We start from the raw sequence: 20,093 nt of genomic DNA, 5'->3' as shown, positions 1-20,093 counted from the left end.
TGTGCACGAGAGAGCATGCACGAGCTAATCATAGCTTACATTCACTTTTACTAGCAGTGATTTTAAATGGATTTCTCCAAATAGCATGCCAAACTTTACCTGTCAAGTAGAAACTTCGCGACTGAGGCATCAGTGGGAAGCCCAACCTGTGTTTTGAGCGCACGCCATCGTGTGAATCGTGTGCACGAGCACGTACGACGGCCTTACGTAAACATATCACCAGAATGATTGACACTTAGGAGGACCAATAGTCTTGATGATCCACCCGGAAAAAGAAAATCCTCCGCTATACCTTTAAGTAACGAGAAGGTTATACTACTCTGTGTCCAGACACTTAAGTAAAAGGGTACTTTAAAATACTCAAACCAACTCTGTATTCCCACCTTGTCAACCACAGGAGACATTGACATGATTCAGGACATGCACGTATCAGAGCTCAATGCAATTAACCGGTCAATTCCCTGATCCCCCTGCATCTGAGCCCCTCTGTGAGTGATGTTATGGGTCTGCTGGCAGCTCTCACAACGATAAAGTAAAATCAACCCATCCACTCAAGACAGGAGTCTTGACCGCATCTCAAGTTTATGTCAGCATGTCACCATGCTATGGTTATTTATTTCTGTCTTCATTTAGGAGAAGCTAGTGACCATTTACATATAATCATCTAGAAACAGAAGTGCTTGCTGACGTTGGAGTGAAGACTCCTTGCCGTGAGAATTTCAGCAGTGATTTTATATACAGCACAATGTTCTACTGTACAATGTTTCCATCGTCACATGATTTCTGTCTTTATATACAGAACTATATTAGTTTTGTTAAAACTAAATGCAACAGTTCAAACTGAAAAAAATGGACAAAATCTTTTTAAGTCACAGCACTTTTTTGAAATAGAAATCTTTTGCAATGTTATACATGTCTTTACTGTGATTTTTTAAATCAATTTAATGCATTCTTGCTGAATAAAAGTATTAATTTCTTTCAAAATATAAAACATACTACTGATCACCAAATATTGAATGGTAGTGTACAAATATGGCTACTGTTTTCAAAGGAGAAAGACCAGAATCTTCAAAACTGTTGGTCAAGATTGCATTTTTTTCCCTTCAAATTAAAATCTGACAATAATTTAATATATTTAGCTTCTTTAGCTCAAGTTAAAGAAACAAAACTTGTTTACCTGTGGTTCATCTCTTCCCATTTATATCTCTGGTGCAGTTCTGGCTTTAGAGAAACTGTAGTAAAATAATAATGACCTATATTTTGTTTACATTTTGTAAACCCCAATTAGAGTCAATTTGATTGCAGATCCTGAATGTACTATTCCACTTGTGACCCATTAAAAATATCTGTTTACATACATTTGCATCATACATATTCTGCACAAATTTTCTGTGCATGTGAAGGGTGGCTTTTTGTGTCAACATTACGCGTATGAGACCTGTCAGTGTTCCTGTCAAGAGAAAGCAACAGCATCAGATGATTAAATAATTTTGGCAACTCAGCATGGCACCCCAGTGCATAATTGGCTGATTTGCCTTAAATTATGCCAAGAAAGCTTTCTCCTCATTTTTCTTACTTTACTTAACAAAATTTGGGATTCTGAAGCAGCTTTCTGAAATTCTACTTTGCTGAAACTAAATCATTACTATTTGAGAAGTTACCTTTTTAATCCGGTTGTGAAAGTAGTCATCATTTATTTAAAGGAAAATATAATTTTTATATCAAATATCAGGTGGTTATTTTAAGCTTTTTATCCTGACTAAGCCCTGCATGGTTGTTAACATCTGAAGAGCAATAAGATGGGCAGATGGTTGAAACCTATGTTAACTCAAGCACACTTAGTTATAAGGTACTTTGATTATCACTTAAGATGTTCTCAACCAAAAGGTCACAGATTTCTTACACAGACAACGTGATTGACCCTGAAGTATCTAACTGTTGAAGATATCCTTGTCTTGTCTCTTTTAGAAGCATGCATCATTAAGAGAGCCATGATCTGTTAAATTGCAGTGGCCAAGTGTTTTCTTTCTCTATCTGAATCATGTATGGTTTGTGTGTTTGAACATGAGTGCTCAAGCGTCCCTTACCTCTAAGCAATGACTATCTACACACATCAGTTCTAATCAGGTACTAATCTGTCCCGATTGATTTTTTGTCCTAAAATTTTCAATCACTATCAATCTTGAGAAATGCTTGTTACAAAGACTGCCAAATGGCCTTTAAGCAAAAAACCCAAACAATATTTTGCAAAGGAAAAAAAAAACCCAAGTCAACAGATAAGCCAATCTCTTGATCAGCAGCACTCCATCCTGAATGTAGTAAGTGTGGATAAGAGAGCGTGGAACTGGAAAAACACAGTGGGGAAGCTTAGCAAATGCTCTAGGTCACTTAATTCTGGGCACATGGATTATTCATGTGGCAACCACTGATCATCATGACCCTCATAAATCAAACAATGTGGTTTCTCGCACCACCACTGAGCCCAATTTCAGCCTGCTAATCTCAACGCCATCTTTCATCACTATAACCTTTCCCTATCCGCAGTCTGCACCCCAAGACAGAACCGAGTTTGAGGGAACAGGTCTTTCATGCTGCTCTTATTTTACCTGTTTATGCAGAAAACAATGCAAACTTTATCTCTCCTGTCATGCTGTGTGCTCTACTCCTACATAGGCTATCAAAGGCCTCCAGCCATTTAACTCAGGACACATGGTTTCAGCACAGTGGATGTTGCTTAAAGGAGAAGCTAAATATAATTTAGGCCATGTTTTTCTCTCATTTTAAAATATTGGGTTATCCAATCACAAACAGTCAGCCGAGACCATTGTGAGTCTAAACAGCATCATTGGTGGCCAATTGTTATTGGAGGGTTTCTGATTTCTTAAACATAAATTATGTCAGCATTTTAGTGCATGTTGATGAAGTAGAAAGAAGTAAACTTCAAAAAACATTTTGGACCCCATTTGCATTGGTTGTGTAAGCCGATATTGGATGTTTAATTGTGCATTGCTATGATCTAAAATACAGTGCTACACACTACACAGTGCTTACGTCGACTGTGTTTACGTGAATACTCACCAAGGCGGATATTTTGACATATTTCTGTGTGCATTTGACTGTTTAGGCTGTCCGTGTTCCGCTCGGAGCGTGCGCACAGAAAGCATGCTGTCAGTAGCGGATTCAGTTCTCTTTTGTGGCTCATTGCGCTTTTAATATTTATTTTTTGTTTATTCTCAAGCACATCCTGCTCCTTACTTTCTCATTCATCCATGTTTCTTTATTAATAACTTCCAACAGTCCCACCCACTGAAAGGATATGTTTCAGTCTAGTCACTTTTTTAGACACAAATTTTCGCTGCTGTTCTAAAAATCTTTCTTTTCGCCATTACATAATTACATTATAATTGTCTGATTTTTCTGCAGTAAACTGATCTCTAGTAATGTGTCTAATATTCCATCGATCATATGTTGTAAAGGGTGAGAGACCTGGCGAGTCACATGATTTTTGTCAAAGAGCCAGGTGTGGCTTGGAGGCAAACCTACTGAGACATTCCTAAAAATATCTTCTTTTATGTTCCACAGAAGAAAAAAAGAAAGCCACAAAGTTTTGGAACGATAATGTATGAATGATGAAACTGAAAGAGTTTTAATTATGGGGTTAACTAACCCATTAATAATTATGTTAAATGTAATCTTCAGAAGATCTCAAAATGGATATGATTTTTTTAAGTACATTATAACGTTATAATTCTTAAATTCACTAGTAGCATTTAAAAAATAGGTTAAAAATTTTTTTTTAATATCGCTGATAACGTTCGCCTATATAATTAACGGCTTACCAGTACCGAACAGAATAATGGTGCATCGCTTATGTATCATTTATACTAGTCGTAAGCAGTGCCTTAAATGTTCTGTGCAAAACATAACTGTACCATTTTTTATTCATTTTTTGTTTGTTTATGTCCTCATTATAATTGGACAGCATTATAATGAAAGGCTACAAAGTATATACTGTAACAAAAACTTTACTTAAGCATAAATACAAAGAAAGCAATGATTACAATTATCATTGAAGTTGAAAACAAGATAGCCTGAAGTTGAAAGCAAAAAAAAAAGCAGACAAGATCAACACTAATGAGGGATTTATTTTTAACAGCTCTCTCTGCCAGTTAATGTACCTTGTGTTCATTTGCTATTTCTGTATGGCACGCCCTTTCTTGTGTCAAACACACCAAGTGTTACAGTCTTTCTTAATTGGACTTATTTTGAGCAAGTGACTGAGGCCCTTCTTCCTGAACTCAGTGCTGCTCCACTGATTCAAAATGTCAAATAAGTCTGAAAGAAATATGAAGAGGAAAAAAACCCTAAAACAAACACAATAAAATCAGCAAGAAGTCGATAAGGTCGTATTACAGTCTCTCTGCAATCAAACAAATTTGTTTGTGTTTCCTTTTTGGTAATTCTGTGAAAATGAATAAAACAAGTAATTGACCAGTCATCAATAATAAGCTTCACACACCCACTTAAACCTTGACACGACATCCCGCTGCCCCAGTCAAAGGGCAACAGCAGGGGCCTCTTGTCTCCCCACAAACCCCCAGCAAGTGACAAACAAGCTCGCCACAACCCGGTCAATTACTTTCCCTGTGACTTCTCACATAATAATAGGATCATATGCATCTGGTGCATGTCATCAGGCAAATTAGAACAAATCAACGTTGTTTCGGCGAAGGAGGCAGCGCTATGTTTGTGTAGGAAACACCTATGCGTTTGCAGGTTCAGCCTTGAGACAGAAATGAAAGTGGAATATTAAAGCTCTTAGGGTCTGGTTGAAGAGCCTTGCAGCAGTGCATCCAAAACAAGGCGATCGGTTATTGCTTTATAGTTCCAGCGGACTCTCGGGCCAGGGCTTAAGTCAGCACATGCGTATGTAGGGCAAGGTATAGAGATGGGTGTAGAGAAAAAAGGTGAAAAGGAAAGATACAGAGAGGAAGGGGAGCAGGCTGAGCGGCTCGCCATGAAATGCTGAAACAACAGCATGTCTGCCAGGGCAATTTTACAGCTCAGTGGTTTCACACCTCAGCCGTCGCCCTTCCAACACTGAACATCCAAGTCCATTCTGCGTCTTCATTTATTTGGTGTCAGCGTCCGAGGACGCGCAAGGCTCGGCATGGAATCGGAAGCCTGTCCCAAATGTCTTCTGATAAGTGGTGTGTGAAGCCGACAAGAGAGGGAAAAGGCATTATACAGCTATCCAAAACCATGCTACGGGTGACTCTATCCTACATTCAGCAAATCATTATTAATGAGCTCTGAACACAAAATACACACCCAGATCAGCCTCAGCACATTTGCTTCAAACTTGATTTAAGTAAAGCTGTCCATCTTCGCTTAGTCCTTGCAAGACAGATAAATGCATTCAGTCTAAATTTAAACATCCAGCAGAAATAACAAACGAGGGCACTGATCTATGGTGTCCCTCAGCGTGGAGGCCGATCTTTAAAATTTTACTTAAGTGCTACGATTCCTGGACTCATTGTGAATTCTACAAAACAATCCACTGTGCAAAAATAGCTTGCTACATTGCTTCCCCCCTAAATTTTGACTTATTCAAGGTCAAAGCTGTGATTTAATGGTTTATTAACCGGCACTGTTGCCGCTGCACCATCGACAGGGAAGTAAAAACCTGATTGTGACATAAGTGTTTGAAATACGGCAGTATGATTGGGGTACTTAAAAGACTAAGAATAAGGTTGATGTGCCCCTGGCTTCAAGAGGTGACATATTCTCTCCATCTACTGTACCCACACTATTAAATATACATGCTTAATTCATTGCAATGTCCTCCTCAATGTCCTTCAGCAGTGTTGGAAGTTAACATGTTACAAGTAACAGACATTTAGAAATCCATGATGGATACCAGGGATGCCAATTTACACAAATTCCCAGTATCGATCGGCCTTTAAAATTAATGATCAATTGATCGATTAATCGTTAGTTATAGCCTTAATACTGCAATATGCGTCGCATGACAGGGTCTGCAAATGCTGCTCAAAACGCTGTTCCTCACCAAATGAATGCGAAGGGTTTTTAGTCTAATTAAAGGGCTAGTAAAATTGTAAAATGAGTCAATGTGATTGATCATTTAATTAAATGACTTATTTAATAATCAAATATAACGACTAATGCAAGTGTCACCAACGCCGCCTCAGATGCCTGCTAGTCACAATGTTTAACTCCTGTTGTGGACGCGCTCCACGGAAACTAAACATTTTTTTACAATAGTGTTCTCATTATAATTTTATGTAATATGACAGTCCCAATCATAGTTATTATTAGTCATGCATTGCTGTTTGAGCTGTGCGCGCTGAAGCTGAAGCGCTGAAAGAACACCGATAAACTGAAGCTCTTTGCTAGTGGTTTATTTAACTCAACAAAAACACATCCTAAATTAGATTTTTATATATATATATATATACAAAATAAACATAATATTACAAATAATATCTGCAAAAAATTATGCGAATGTACAAGTGAACTTGAACTAAGTTATGAGTGAACTACAAGTGAACTTGAACTAGTCAGAATGTGTGACTCATGTTGTGGACGTGCTTTTCCTGGAGCAACGCGCAGAAACAAGGCAACTAAACTCAAATAATTCACAACGTTTTATTACAATATTGTACAGTCCCTATTTTATTAGTCGTGCATTGCTGTTTGAGCTGCACGCACTGAAGCTGACCACCTATATAAAGCTTAGTGAGGTTTATAGAGAGTTAAATCTTAACCAAATGCTTCCTATATGAGATCAATCGGATATAGGCCTACACAAAATAAACACCACTTACATTTGCATAAAACAACAAGGCTGCAAATGGACAAGCACACTTTTAAAGTAATATGGTCCCAAAAATAACTCTGGTGCGCTCGCTTCATTTTTCCTCATGTCTGCTTTACGTCCATGAGGCTGTATGGTGTCCCATTTGTCATTTTATGTTTCAGAAGTGTGCTCGCGAGTGCCCCCTATGTGGTCAATATGCGCCCTTGATGTGCACTTTTGCCGAGCCCGTAAGCTCGAAACTTACGTCACAAAAGTGCAGACTCGTAGGTAGACCACGGGTGTTTAGGGTGCCATTTGGGACAAGGCCTGCAGCAAAATCCCAAACTTTTTCACATGAGCTTGCATTTCTAGTCTCCCGCATTTGCATGAATCTGAATGCAAGTCAATGGAATGAAAAGTGTAGTATGACCACCCCCTTGACATCTGACAGGACAGGAAAGTTCATTTTTCTCAGGTGAGAGACTTTTTATTTTGCACTAAACATGAAGACACCTCTGCCAATATTAAAGTGTCCAATTAAAACATCTAGATGGAGGAGAGTGCACGATACACACACACACACACACACACACACACACACACACACACACACACACAAATTCAGTATGCATTTACACAAGCATTTCAGAACTGGGCTGAGAGTGATATGTAAAATGTGAGAATTCATTAGGAAAAAATAGTAGAACATCTTAGAAGAATCGTCTGAGGAACATTATAACAGTCTTGCGCAAAGTGAGGTAGTGCAATTAATCTCGCACCTCTTCCAACGCCGCAGCTTCCTCCACACAGGTCATTACGAGGGGTCCCTCACCACACACAGGCAAACAAATGAGCCATTACCGCCATCACTCAGGCTCCAATTAAACAACCCATGCAGCCCCTGCTCCTCACAATCACTGCCAATTAAAGCCCAACTGTGTGAATTCCAACATCACTAATTACATGAACGTGACAGAACTTTCTGACATTCCTCTCTAAAATTAATTTCAAATATTGTTCAAAATGAATTGTACCCTGCCCAAGGTAAACCACTCTGAGCTTTATGTGAATTAAATCAATTTTTTTTAAAGGTTTAACACCAAAACTCTCTAAGAATGTTTCAAGGTAAAGTGCAATTATTAAATCTAAAAAGGTAAATTTGTGTAGTCTAGGTGTAATTTGCAGTAGAAGCAAAATAGCAGCTACAATAGCAAATGATTAGATCCTACCTTAAATGTGAACATGGACCCCATGAAGTGGCCCTTAAAAGCACAGCTGCTCTCAGTACATTTAAAGCTGAGCCCCGAAAATGGTTTTTAACACAAGTTTCTCATTTTGCACAGTCTCTCTTTTGATATCTTACCGGTAACTGTGCCACTCTATCTGTTCTCCTTCGTTAACTCCAAAAAGACAATCCACGGTTCCCAGAAGTAGTAGCTCTCATCACCACCTCCATTCACATAAGCAAGACTGATAGGAGTAAAAGTGGCCTGGTCAGAGATCACTGAATTATTTATATGACTGGCAGGTGTTGTTGATAGGGCAGCTCTTCTGCATTTTCAAGTCCCAGGTGTGGTTTTAACAGCTCTATGTTCTCGGCCCTGCCTCTAGCTGTCATTGATTGCAGGCTAAAGACCCTGCTGCTGAATAAGCAAAGGAGCTTTACATAGTGGCACATGGTGCATCGCACCAATAACACTACAGATCCATCACGGCCCATAACACCCACTGGTGCGGGGGGAGGCAAAGGCATCCAACAGTACTTCTGGGTTTGGAGTTAAAGACAGAGCAAAGAATAAATGACATTCAAACAGGACTGTTCAGCATGATTGAAGCTAATCTAATATCCCACCGTGCTTCTGATGACCGCTGACTCGGGAGACACGGATTTGAGTACAATACAAACTGCAATAAAAAAAGCATCTGGACTCTGTGGAGTCATGCATAATAATGCGGCTCTGAGCTAAATAACTAAATGTTTCTCAGAACTTCAAGAGAATGACATTTCTTTAAAGCTCGCACTTAAAGACCTTGATTCCACTAATGTTTCTGTGGTTCAACAGATGTTTTCACTCAAAAAATCTAATTATTTTATCTTTTACTCACTCTCATGTTGTTCCTACCCTGTATAATTGTCTTTCTTCTGTAGAGCATAAAAACAATGGGGTTTTTGGTTGGACTATGCCTTAAGGTGGTCTTGTATGCCCCTGTCATATGTTGGTAGGTGGACTGATATGTCAACAACACACGCACATACATACATAAATTGCAATTCAGAAAAGAAAAACAAAGCTGAGAAAATGCCCATGGCACTACATACCATTAAAGGTCACGGTAGGTCACTTCTCAGAATCAACTGCCTCTAGCATATCAAAATATAAAGGCATAAATGTCCCGTGCTTTTTTTTCATTGAGACTTTTTCCATGTGAAAGGAATGAAAAGGTTAGATTTTCATTAAAGATTATATAATTGGCCGCACATGCACATTAGTTGTGTATATGGAACTGTGCACTCATTATAATGTATGTGAATTATTAAAAGCTAGTACCAGTTCTTTGTAACAAGCTCTTGTTTCATTAAAAGTTCAAAAAAGAGAGTTGCACCATCAGTTCTGGAGATAATGGAGAACAGTTTTCCTTTTTGCTCAGACCTTTGGATGTCATCAAACACACTGTGCTGTTCTCTGTTACAAGTTCAATTGAGATGTCCCTGAGCACAGTTGTCTTGTCTAGGACAGGACAGAAGGAAACACCAAAAGCAATTTCCACCCAGGTGATCCCGCCCCAGGGCCCCAGCGGGGTTTAGACGAGGAAATTAAACTCAACGCAACTCTCACTGCTTGAGAACTCCAGTCAAATGAACAGCCAATGTGCAGCATTTTACCACTTCACAGAGAAAATATTAACAGAATAAAGAAAGAGGTTTCCTGCAGGGTGTGGAGTGAAGCAGCTCACGCAGAATGGCTAATGTCCTCTCTCCTGAGAGATGGAGACGTCTGCAGGTTCAACTCTAACGACTCCCGGAGCCTGTGCTGAGAATAGTAATTTACCAATCATGCAGTCCATACTTGAGAAGAGAGCATGCTGGGTAAAAAAAAAAAAAAAGTATGATAAGTTCAGACATATATTCACAAGGCTTACCCATTAGTATGGTTCAAGAACGGCTGTACACAAACCTCTCAAAAGTAACTGAGAGGGAGCTACCGTCAATAGAGGACTAAAAGGGAAACAGCAAACCGACTAGAACGCACGGAACACGAAGTACAGAGAGGAACAGACCTAGCATCACCCTCGGTAAATCCATTAAGATGTCTCACTATACAAGACGGATCCATGCTACACTGAGCTTGTTTAGGTCTCTCCATTGTGAGTGCTGGGACAGGAATAGCTTGAAGCAAAAAAGCATAAAGTTAATGGGGGACACACTCACTGGGATTGCAATGGTAAATTATGACTCTCATAATATACAATTCAGGGGCACTCTTGGTTTACAGTAAAGGCTGGATGAAGTCCTTGGGCTATAGTGCTCATAATGGGTGCCGTAACTGAAAGCCTGTAATGTTAATGAATAACCAACTCAATCCAAATCCAAAATGATGCTATAACTCCAAAGATCCAGTGGAGCCAACAAGCAGATGGCCTGGTTTCTGTGAGCTACTCAATTTTGCATTAATGTAACCTTTCAATATAAGGAAAGATTTATAAGCTGCATTAAAAACAATGACCCTTACCCACTTCAATTACAAAACAGAGCCGCTTTAGTTTCCAGGCGCTTGCGATGATCCCTCATAAGAAGCGTCCTGGGGTGTGAAGACATCTTACGTCTTCCGAGAGCAGGTCAGGGAGGCTGTGCGGCTCTGAGAGCTGGTCTTTATGGTAATACCCCTCTGATTGAGATAAGTGGCAGATGTAAGCAGGACCATCAGCAGTATTTGTAAAAAGTCAGTGGATTCTCGAGGGAGAGCTGCTTGTCATTACAACCACCGGGAAAAGACCTGATGAGTGCATTATTCAGGACCCGGCAGAACCGCAGCTAAGAGGTGTGGAGTTGGCATCAGAGAGACGAGCTCTATTGAGCCTCACTATAAGCTCACATCAGTGCTTGTTAATTAGCTTTGCTTAAAGATGCTCACAGCCGATCTTTATTTGATTCTATTCTTGTTCCCTCTGAACTCACGATTGTGTGACTTATCATTCATCATCTGTACAGAAAAAAAAAAACTGCAGTAAGATATGAAAGACTGTTTCACTCTGAACAAACTAGCAGTTGAAAACCTTAAACGTTCATCAAATTAAGTATTATCATTTCCTCTAATTGGCTGGACATGGAAGTACTTGGACCCTTCAGGCTGCTTGCTGAAAACAAATACGTAACTTACCGTTCAAAAGATTGTGGTCGATAAGACTATTATTTTTTTAAATCTCACCAAGGCTGCAGTTATATGATCAAAAACACATTAAAAAAGTAATATTGTAATAAAGTAATAAAATTTTCAGCATCATTACTCCAGTCGTCAGTTCGCATGATCCCTCAGAGATTATTCTAATATGCTGATTTGGTGCTTAAGAAACATTTCTTATTGTCTTATTTTCTAATCTCTTCCATATCTTGCCTGGTTACATTTATTTCATAAAGTATTTAATTTAGGAGCTACTTTGCCACTCTATCCCCCAATCTATTTAACATATAGCATGGCTATGGAAGCTTGTTTCTGCCATGGAATAAAACAATTTAAAAGATAATTGCGACTTTTTTCACACAATTGAGGATATAATTGCGGCATATAAACTCGCAATTGCTTGAATAAAAGTCTGAATTCTGAGATAAAAAGTTGCAATTATCTTTAATGTTGTATATAGTTTATATCTCGCAATTCGGACTTTTTTTCTCACAATTGTGAGATATATACTCACATTTTGCGAGTTATACAGTAAGTACAGTTCTGAGGAAAAAAAGTTGATATCGTACAATTCTGACTTTATAACTCCCCTAACGAAAGAGAAATATACTTAAGTAATGTTCAAGTATATTTTTAAGTATACTTTATGTAGTAAGTATACTAATATCAATGTGTACTTGTAGTAAACTTGTAAGTGTACTATTTCAATACTGCTAGGGACTAAATTGGCCCACTTTTAGTATATAAAAGTATATGTTTAAGTGTACTATAAGTGTAACAGTAGTAAACTTGAGTCCAACACCCCCAAAGCTTCACAGTCATTTTCTCTTCATGGGTTACGCTTCATTTCATTTGGTAACTTTAAGCAGTTTTGATTTACACACTGTTTGATGATCACGTTATTTTACATTTAAGTGAGCAATATTCTATCGCTTGTTTCAGCTTCTTCTTCTCCTGTGTTTTGATCCGGAGATTCTGTACTAGAAGATGTATCATAGCGCCCCCTACCGTATAACAGTGAAAACATGGATAGCTGGAAAATTCAGTCAATGGTGGGGAAAGAGTAAAGTAGAATTAAAGTAAATTCCTATGTACACTTTCAGTGGACTAGCCTACACAAAAATTCAGATACGCAGAATTAGAAACATATCTGTTTTATATCAATATTCCAATCAATATTTTCAAACAATGTAAGTTTCATAAGACTGTATGAAAAACTATGGAAAAATATTTAATAGGCTACTCGATCAAAAGAGTTAACACAACTACAAGCCAAGTATACTTTGAAAACTTAATTATACTTTACAGTATTTCTCGGTCAAAAGATTGAGTACAAATACAGGCCAAATATACTTGGACTTTTCTCTCAGTATAAGTCAAGTAGGTAGTGTAATTTTAAGTAAATTTCTAAAAAGTACATAAAGTATATTTTTGAGAAGTATATAAAATGTAGACTGAAAGTATGCTTATTTTTTGTTTAAAAGGGTCACAATTGCGTGTTCGCATTCTGAGGGAAAAAAGACTGACTTACAATATCTCACAATTCTGACTTTATAACTCGCTATTGTGAGTTTATATCTCGCAATTCTGACTTTATAACTTGCAATTGTAAGTTTAGGCCTATATCATGCAATTCTGAGAAAAAAAATTCCGCAATGCCCGAAAACAATCTGAATTGTGAGATAAAAAGTCGCAACTACCTTTTTTATTTTTTATTCAGTGGCGGAAACAAGCTTCCATACACGGCTGACTTTAATGGCTTTCTTAATTTGACACTAATGTCTTTGCAAGTGCTCGAACAACTGTCTAAACAATCTTCCTCTTTGATGTGCTCTGTTGGACAAATGCAGCACAAAAGTATTGTTTGATTATTAATGAGTAGTCGGTCCAAACACAGCAACTATGAGCCGTTTTGTTCCCTAGAGACATGCCTCTTTCAAATTTTCCTCCCAGCGGAAAAGTAAACAGTAACCTCTGGTTTAACGGACAGAAAAACATCTGTGAGGTTGAGAACAAGTACTGACACAAAGATCATAATGAAAGAACATGATTTGACATACTGAGACAGGCGATGACATGCAACACTGTAGTCCACAGTGAAAATATATACAGATTGAGTACAGACAGGAGACAAGGACGTGGAAAGGAGAGGGACGATACATACTGTCAAGAAAACTGTGGCTGTCCTTGATCTGAAAATCTCTGTATATGCGATCAGAGGAAACGAGAAACATACATCAAGATTTTCAATTACAGAGCAGAAGCTGACCCAAGAAGGTTCAGCTAATGGCTTTATATTTTTCATTAACATTTCTTAATGCTCCCACTCTGACCTCAGGGTATTTGTTCAAAGTATAATGTTCAATACGTTTTGGCTAAAATAACATCTATCAGGCAGCTCATTAAGAAAACAGCTTGATTTGCAGAATAAAGGTCAGGCCTTACTATGCTATTGAAGGTTTCCTCTACTGAGCACTGTCTTCAGTGCCATTGCACAGCATTCAGTGTTACTATATAAAATACATTATAGTGTTAATGTGTACAGTGTGGGCTAAGGTTTGACCTATAAATTGTTGTTTACATCAATTCAGAATTTGAATATGAAATATAGAATACATGCAAAATTAGGCGAACTCCAGTGAAGTAACGAAGGGTCAAATTTGATATGCCCATTCCAATTTAGAAAATTATCCATTCTCATTCTAATTGACTGCTGTTTCATCCATCTTTTTATGGTTTACAAAGATTTATGGTTTGCATGTTCTTACATTTTAATTTATTTTTAATGGCTGTGCACTGTGCACACTAAGCAATATCGCACTGTCTATTAAATGTTGGCATATCGTGCAGCCCTGCATGATATTGAATAAAAATGCAATATTTGATATGCTTAAAGTGTGTAAAATAAACTTGAACTAAATTTACTGCATGGTGGTACAATATATGACCGCCGTTCAGGCCTGCAGTGGCTTTCCACAAAAATAAATGACGTGGAGCAATTTGGCTGTATTGCGTGTTTATGTATATACCTAAAAAAAGTAGTAGTATGTGCATGCCTGTCTGTGTGTATGTGTGTGTCTGTGTGTGTGTGTGTGTGTGTGTCTGTGCGTGTATGTATGTGTGCGTACATGTGTGTGCCCGTGTGTGTTTGTGTGTGTGTGTCTGTGCATGTGGATTTGTATGTATGGGTGTGTGTCTGTGTGTGTGGATGTCAGTGTGTGTGCATGCTTGCGTTTGTTTGTATTCCTGCATGTGTGTGTGTGACAGTTAGGGTTGCCAACTTCAGAAAAGGAAAATGCGGGACAATCGTGGTTATTTATAGGAAAATGAGGGACATTCAAAATATTTGTACTGTATCACACAGTGTACGTCATTTCAGTGTCTGCAGTTAAGTTTGTGTTTAAAAGGTTATCAGACATAAACACATTTGTATTGCTTAACCTATTTATGTATTTAATTCTAAAAATAATTTTAATGTCACACATGAAAAAAGTCACATTACAAACAAACCATAGTTCAAAATAACAGCATTTATCTAAAATAGAAAGCTTTTTTAACATTATACACTAGGCTTACAGTTCAAAAGTTTGGGGTTAGTAAGATTATTTTTTGGGAAAAAAAATAAAGAAAGTAATTGCCTACTTTTATTCAGCAAGGATGCATTACATTAATCAAAAGTGACAGTTAAGATAATGTTACAAAAGCTTTCTATGTACTTTCTAAAAGCTTTAAAACATTAATAATAATCATAAATGTTTTTTGAGCATATTATTCCCTCAGGTTGATTACATGTTTTCTTGCGTGGCTGGATGTTAGACTCATGAACAATAATCACGTTGTTTGCATTCGCCAAAATTGATTAGCCGAAATCAAAACGTGGACAGTGAAAGGAAATTACCGTTAGCGCGAGACGAGTCCGGCTTGAAGCGGAAGCGACCAGACGGCAGAGGATGTTCGCAAATCAAACAATGATTTGTCTCAAAACAGTGATTAAAAAAAGCTGTGATTGGATGATGACAGGTGTCGGTGATCATTCTCAAGTGTCGTGGTCAGCACTGCTGCTGTTGCTGTTGTATCAGTCAGTGGTTTATCAGCTTGTCAAAAAACGGGACACGGGAGGTCACGCACGGGACAAATAAATTAGGCCCAAAATACGGGACGTCCCGCCTAATTCAGGACAGTTGTCAACCTTAGTGACAGTATCATCCTAAACCAGCAACCCTTCGCTCAACACCACTAACTACAGGCCGATGAGTGTACAGTCACTAAATGTGCACATAAATGAATTTATTTTATACCCCCCCCATGGATGAAATTCTACGAAACTTAGCATACCCCCAGAGGATGTCAAGTTAATACACATGAAATATGGTGCAGTTCTGAACATCTCAACTGAAGATAGGGGCGATTAAAGCAGAATAATATTGCATTTTCATTTTTTATGGGAGGGGCGCAAATCACAAATGAGTGATTATGGGCTAGGTTGATGTGGGCCCTTAAGAGCAACATACCATACAAATTTCTTCATCCTCGGTGCCACGGTTCAGGTAGTTATTTAGGAGAAACTGCATTTTTTGGGTTTGGGGTCCCCCCGGGGACCAAACGAAATTTTTCCGTAAAAGTCTAGTGGGGCTACATGCCCACCAAATTTCATGTTCCCCGGTCTTTCGGTGTCCCTGGTATCGTTGATGAAAAATTCAGTAGATGACGAAAAAAAAAAAAGAAAAAAAAACTTTGACAATCCCTATATGACCGCTTTAGCGGCGGTCATAATTATATTTAAAATATATATAAAATTATATAACCTACATACATCTTTCACATTCTTTTTGTCAAAAGAAAACATCCCTACAGCAGTGTTTTACTGTAGCAACAAGTAGGTGTCATTTTGACGTCAGTGTAAACCGGGGGTTTAGGGCTTCAGGTATGTCTACATTAGGTTTATTTAACAACAGAATCTGAATAATCAAATGTAAAAAAATAAAACACTGCTTAGTCTTCACTGTATTAATTCAATATATAGCCTAGACCGTGTGTAATATTACGTTCAAAAAAAAAAAAAATTTATAAGCTACTCAATCAAAATAGTAAACAAGTACAAGCCAAGAATACTTAGAATACTTAATTATACTTTTAAGTAGGCTATATCTCGATCAACAAGGCCAAATATACTTAGACTTTTCTGTCAGTATAAGTCAAGTATACTTAAGTGGAATTTGAAGTATATTTCTGAGAAGTACATAAAGTATATTTCTGAGAAGTACATAAAAAGTAGACTGAAAGTATACTTTCTTATTTTTAGTTTAAAAGAAGTATAGGCTACTAATAGCACACTTGAATAAACTTCTTTTTCATAAGGGCCAGTTTCCATAGCAATTTGCTAAACACTAAAGATTACCTTCACACACACAAATCATTTTCGTAAAACATCCCTCATCACTCGAAATGGCTTTGCCATAAATTTCCTTGCTTATATTAACATCTAAATCCTCTAACAAGATCCATGCAAAGGCCGAAACTGACATAAAATACAAAAATAAGTCAACAGTTTGTGATACTAATGTTACATTTATGTTGTTGCAATCAAATTTAACCTGGCTACATAAAAATAAATAATCTTTTTAAATCTGAATACAAAACCAAAAGGATGCAGCTCATTTTCTGCATTGATACGAGTCCGTGTATAGCCACAGAATACTAATGAAATCTTAATTTGAAAACTACTCCTCTGCCTCAATTCACCATCTCCAACATCTAACCAATTAAAACGAATCTCATCGGTTATTTGAAAATCTTCAGGCCTAACTCTTTCAGAAATGTAAAAGCATGTCATAAATTTAAATTTGATTCAAAACTTAAAATGCCAGGCAAAGCGGAAAGTTGAAGTGCTTCGTCCTTGGGAATTCAAACAACTATTAGCAATGCGCAACCAGAGTCCCTTCATTAATCAGCACTAATTAAGACTATTGATTGAAGAAAAACATCAGGATTTCCAGCTGAATAGGTTTACTAGACTGGAAACTGGAAACTCTACAGGAGATGGCATAACATTGAAAAGAGAAAAAAGATTTCTTTGCCCTTGGCTCAAGCTTCACTTTGCAAAACAGCTCAGAAAATTAAACAAAAAATGCCCCTGCTTCCCTGTCATTAAGTGCTGTCAGGACGAATCAGGGCTCACAGGCCAGTGGTGCTACACAAAGCAGCGCTCAGTCTCTCATTGTTGAGCCTCCTGTCTTGCTTTACCACATGCATGATGCTCAGTCACACAGAAGGTTAGGCTTGACAACAACGTCCCAGACTCAAAACACAATACATCAAGGTCAAATTGAACTAGAGATAAGTGGTGCAAGCAGTCAACATCATCAAGCATTCTCATTATTTTCATATTTGCACTAAATCACACAAATCTCGCAAATCGATTGCATCATTTATTTGGATATTGTTGCTGTAATATTGTATTATTAATGATTCACTGGCCCATTCTTATTCGGTGAAACAAAATTTTAATCTCAAACAGTTTTGCAACTTTTCACCTTTTAAACATACTAAGCAAATAGTGCAGAAAATAACTTGACTCGAGACATTGCATTCTAATTTTAGGTGCAATTTTTTTTAATACAAAATGCCAAAAATGGGGGGGGGGGGGGGGGGGGACTAAACACAACAATGCCGTTTTTAGTTTCTCTTGAAGAAATAATTGGGCAGAATAAATAGCAGCCAACTAATGAATATCTTCTCAACAACACTGCTGTTTAATTAGGCTAAAAGCTCAAGACTGAAAACAAAAGCTGCATTACTGTATTGGCAAAGTACATTTATGACTTTTTGACAGATGGCTGTAATGCAGTCTAGGCAAGGAGACTGACCAACATGCAGGCAAACACAGCCTTAGATTTGCCAGACTGAGGAACAAATCTTGAAAATCTGAGTCAGACAAATCTATGAACATATTTGCTGTGCATGCAACAAAATCCATAATGTTTCTCCACATTCTGAACTTAATGCAGTCCCTTTGAACACAAGCGCAAAAAATCTAACCTCTGACTTTTGTGTCATTATCGGAATATGCAGCTTATCTTACGCCATAAAGGGTATCGGTCAATCATATGACATTAGTTTGTATTGAGAAAAGTCAATAGTGCTGATGTTACGAGACATTTAGCTTGGTTTTTAACAGCCAGGGAGAAAGCAACTGCCAAACAAACCTGGAAAGCTCAGTCAGACATGGAAAATCTTTATGTACACACATTTCAAAAATGATACATTACACAGTCAATCAGATACAAATGATGTCCAACAAAATAACACACAGCGACGTAAACGTGAACATTGAACACTGAAGAGCCAATCAATTATAGTTCAGGCCTATATAGAGCTGTTCTTGTCTGTATGAAGGAATATTGCTACTGGAAAAAATGACTCCACTAGCCTATATAATCTAAACGTGCAATATTTCGATAATTAAAGGACTGCATCTGTTTGGTTATGAACAGGGGCTCTAAACATCTCAATAAGGCTGTCAAATTGCTCAACAGAGCCATCTAGTGGCCTAAAAAAACTTTCCACCAAAAGTAATGAATGGAAAGAAGACGATCCCGAGCGACCGGCGCGTCGTCTCGTCTCAAATGCTTTATGCCTTTGATTGAAAACAACAGTAACTCGCATATATTATAAATGCTTGACGTATTAGCCCATTCAGTCTTCATTAGCATACATAAACTCGTCTTATGAATACCAGTACGTGTTTTACAGTGAAATCGTTATTGCAAATCTTGTAAATTACTGTGGTAAGACTGGTTTTCACAGACATCACAGTTTGACAGCGTAATATTATATAGCATTGTATTTAGTGCAGTTAGCTAAAGATTCCGTTAACAACACTGTATAAAATATGGATAGATTAATTCAGCATATTTGATTTTATTGACATACGACAACGCATTTAGTTTTACGTATAACCATTCCCAAGCTAAAATAATAAAACCCAGAAAACGCCGAATTGAATGAAGACACTGGCTGAGGAACTGTACTGTACAAGATACGTCAACTTTGGCAATAGGAGAAAATCTATCACGCTTATAAATAAATATAGACTGCAGTAGCCTAATGTAAGGTTGAGCAAAACTGACAGCTCACACAATCGATCTCGTTCCCCAAAATGAGCTAAAATTATATGTGATAAAGCATACTGATCAATTAAAAAATAACTTACTTTTCTGCTATAAAACATTTGATTTTATTTCATTAGCGAGCTTACAGAATAAAAACAAATGCCGTAAATAGGGTGTTAGAGAGTAGCCGGATCATTACTAAAACCATATGTGCTATAGCTTACCTTCAATGACCAGTTTAATCATCTCAAATTATGCTTGAATCATAATGTTCAAAGGATATTTTTATAAACTCGTCTAAAGCTAAAATGTTCAAGACATCCGAGAAACTATTTCAATTGATATTCAGCAATACATTTATAAACGTTGTTAAATTCTGAAACCGCTTGTATATGATTCAGCAACACATTGCGTAGGCTTTATCAAAAATACGAATATGATTGTTTTATTGCAGATTACTGTGTAGCCTACTAACAGTTACAGGCTAAAGGGGGCTTTAAAAGCGAAATAGAAAATATGTAGCCTACCTTCTCCTGGTCCGTTTTACTTTCCCCGATGTGAATTCGCTTCTTGCTGTTCGTCCATAGTCTTCGTCTTCGTAATCAAACTCTCCACTTTCTCGTAGTAGTTTATAGCAGACTATATGAAGAAGAGTCCTGGGCTGTATTTTATTACATTCGACGTAATGTTCGCGTTATTTGACCAGTGTTGTCAGAGCGTTGCGCTGCGGTTCATCCTCTGTAACCGACACTGTTGCCGAAT

General features: G+C 37.6%; 1 protein-coding gene across 2 annotated transcripts in view; it reads right to left on the bottom strand.

Moving 5' to 3' along the window:
- megf11 (multiple EGF-like-domains 11) overlaps nucleotides 1-20,093 on the bottom strand; it is a 113,509-nt gene extending 93,416 nt beyond the window's left edge. For both annotated transcript variants that reach the window (XM_084409294.1, XM_084409295.1), the window contains exon 1: nucleotides 19,859-20,093. The gene's annotated coding sequence lies outside the window, so the exon portion shown is untranslated. The remainder of the gene's footprint in view (nucleotides 1-19,858) is intronic.

The sequence above is a fragment of the Rutilus rutilus genome (genome assembly GCF_951802725.1).
Source record: "Rutilus rutilus genome assembly, chromosome: 5".
Lineage (NCBI taxonomy): Eukaryota > Metazoa > Chordata > Actinopteri > Cypriniformes > Leuciscidae > Rutilus > Rutilus rutilus.
The sequence above is the reverse complement of the archived record's forward strand: the minus strand, read 5'-3'. Positions and strand labels throughout refer to the sequence as shown.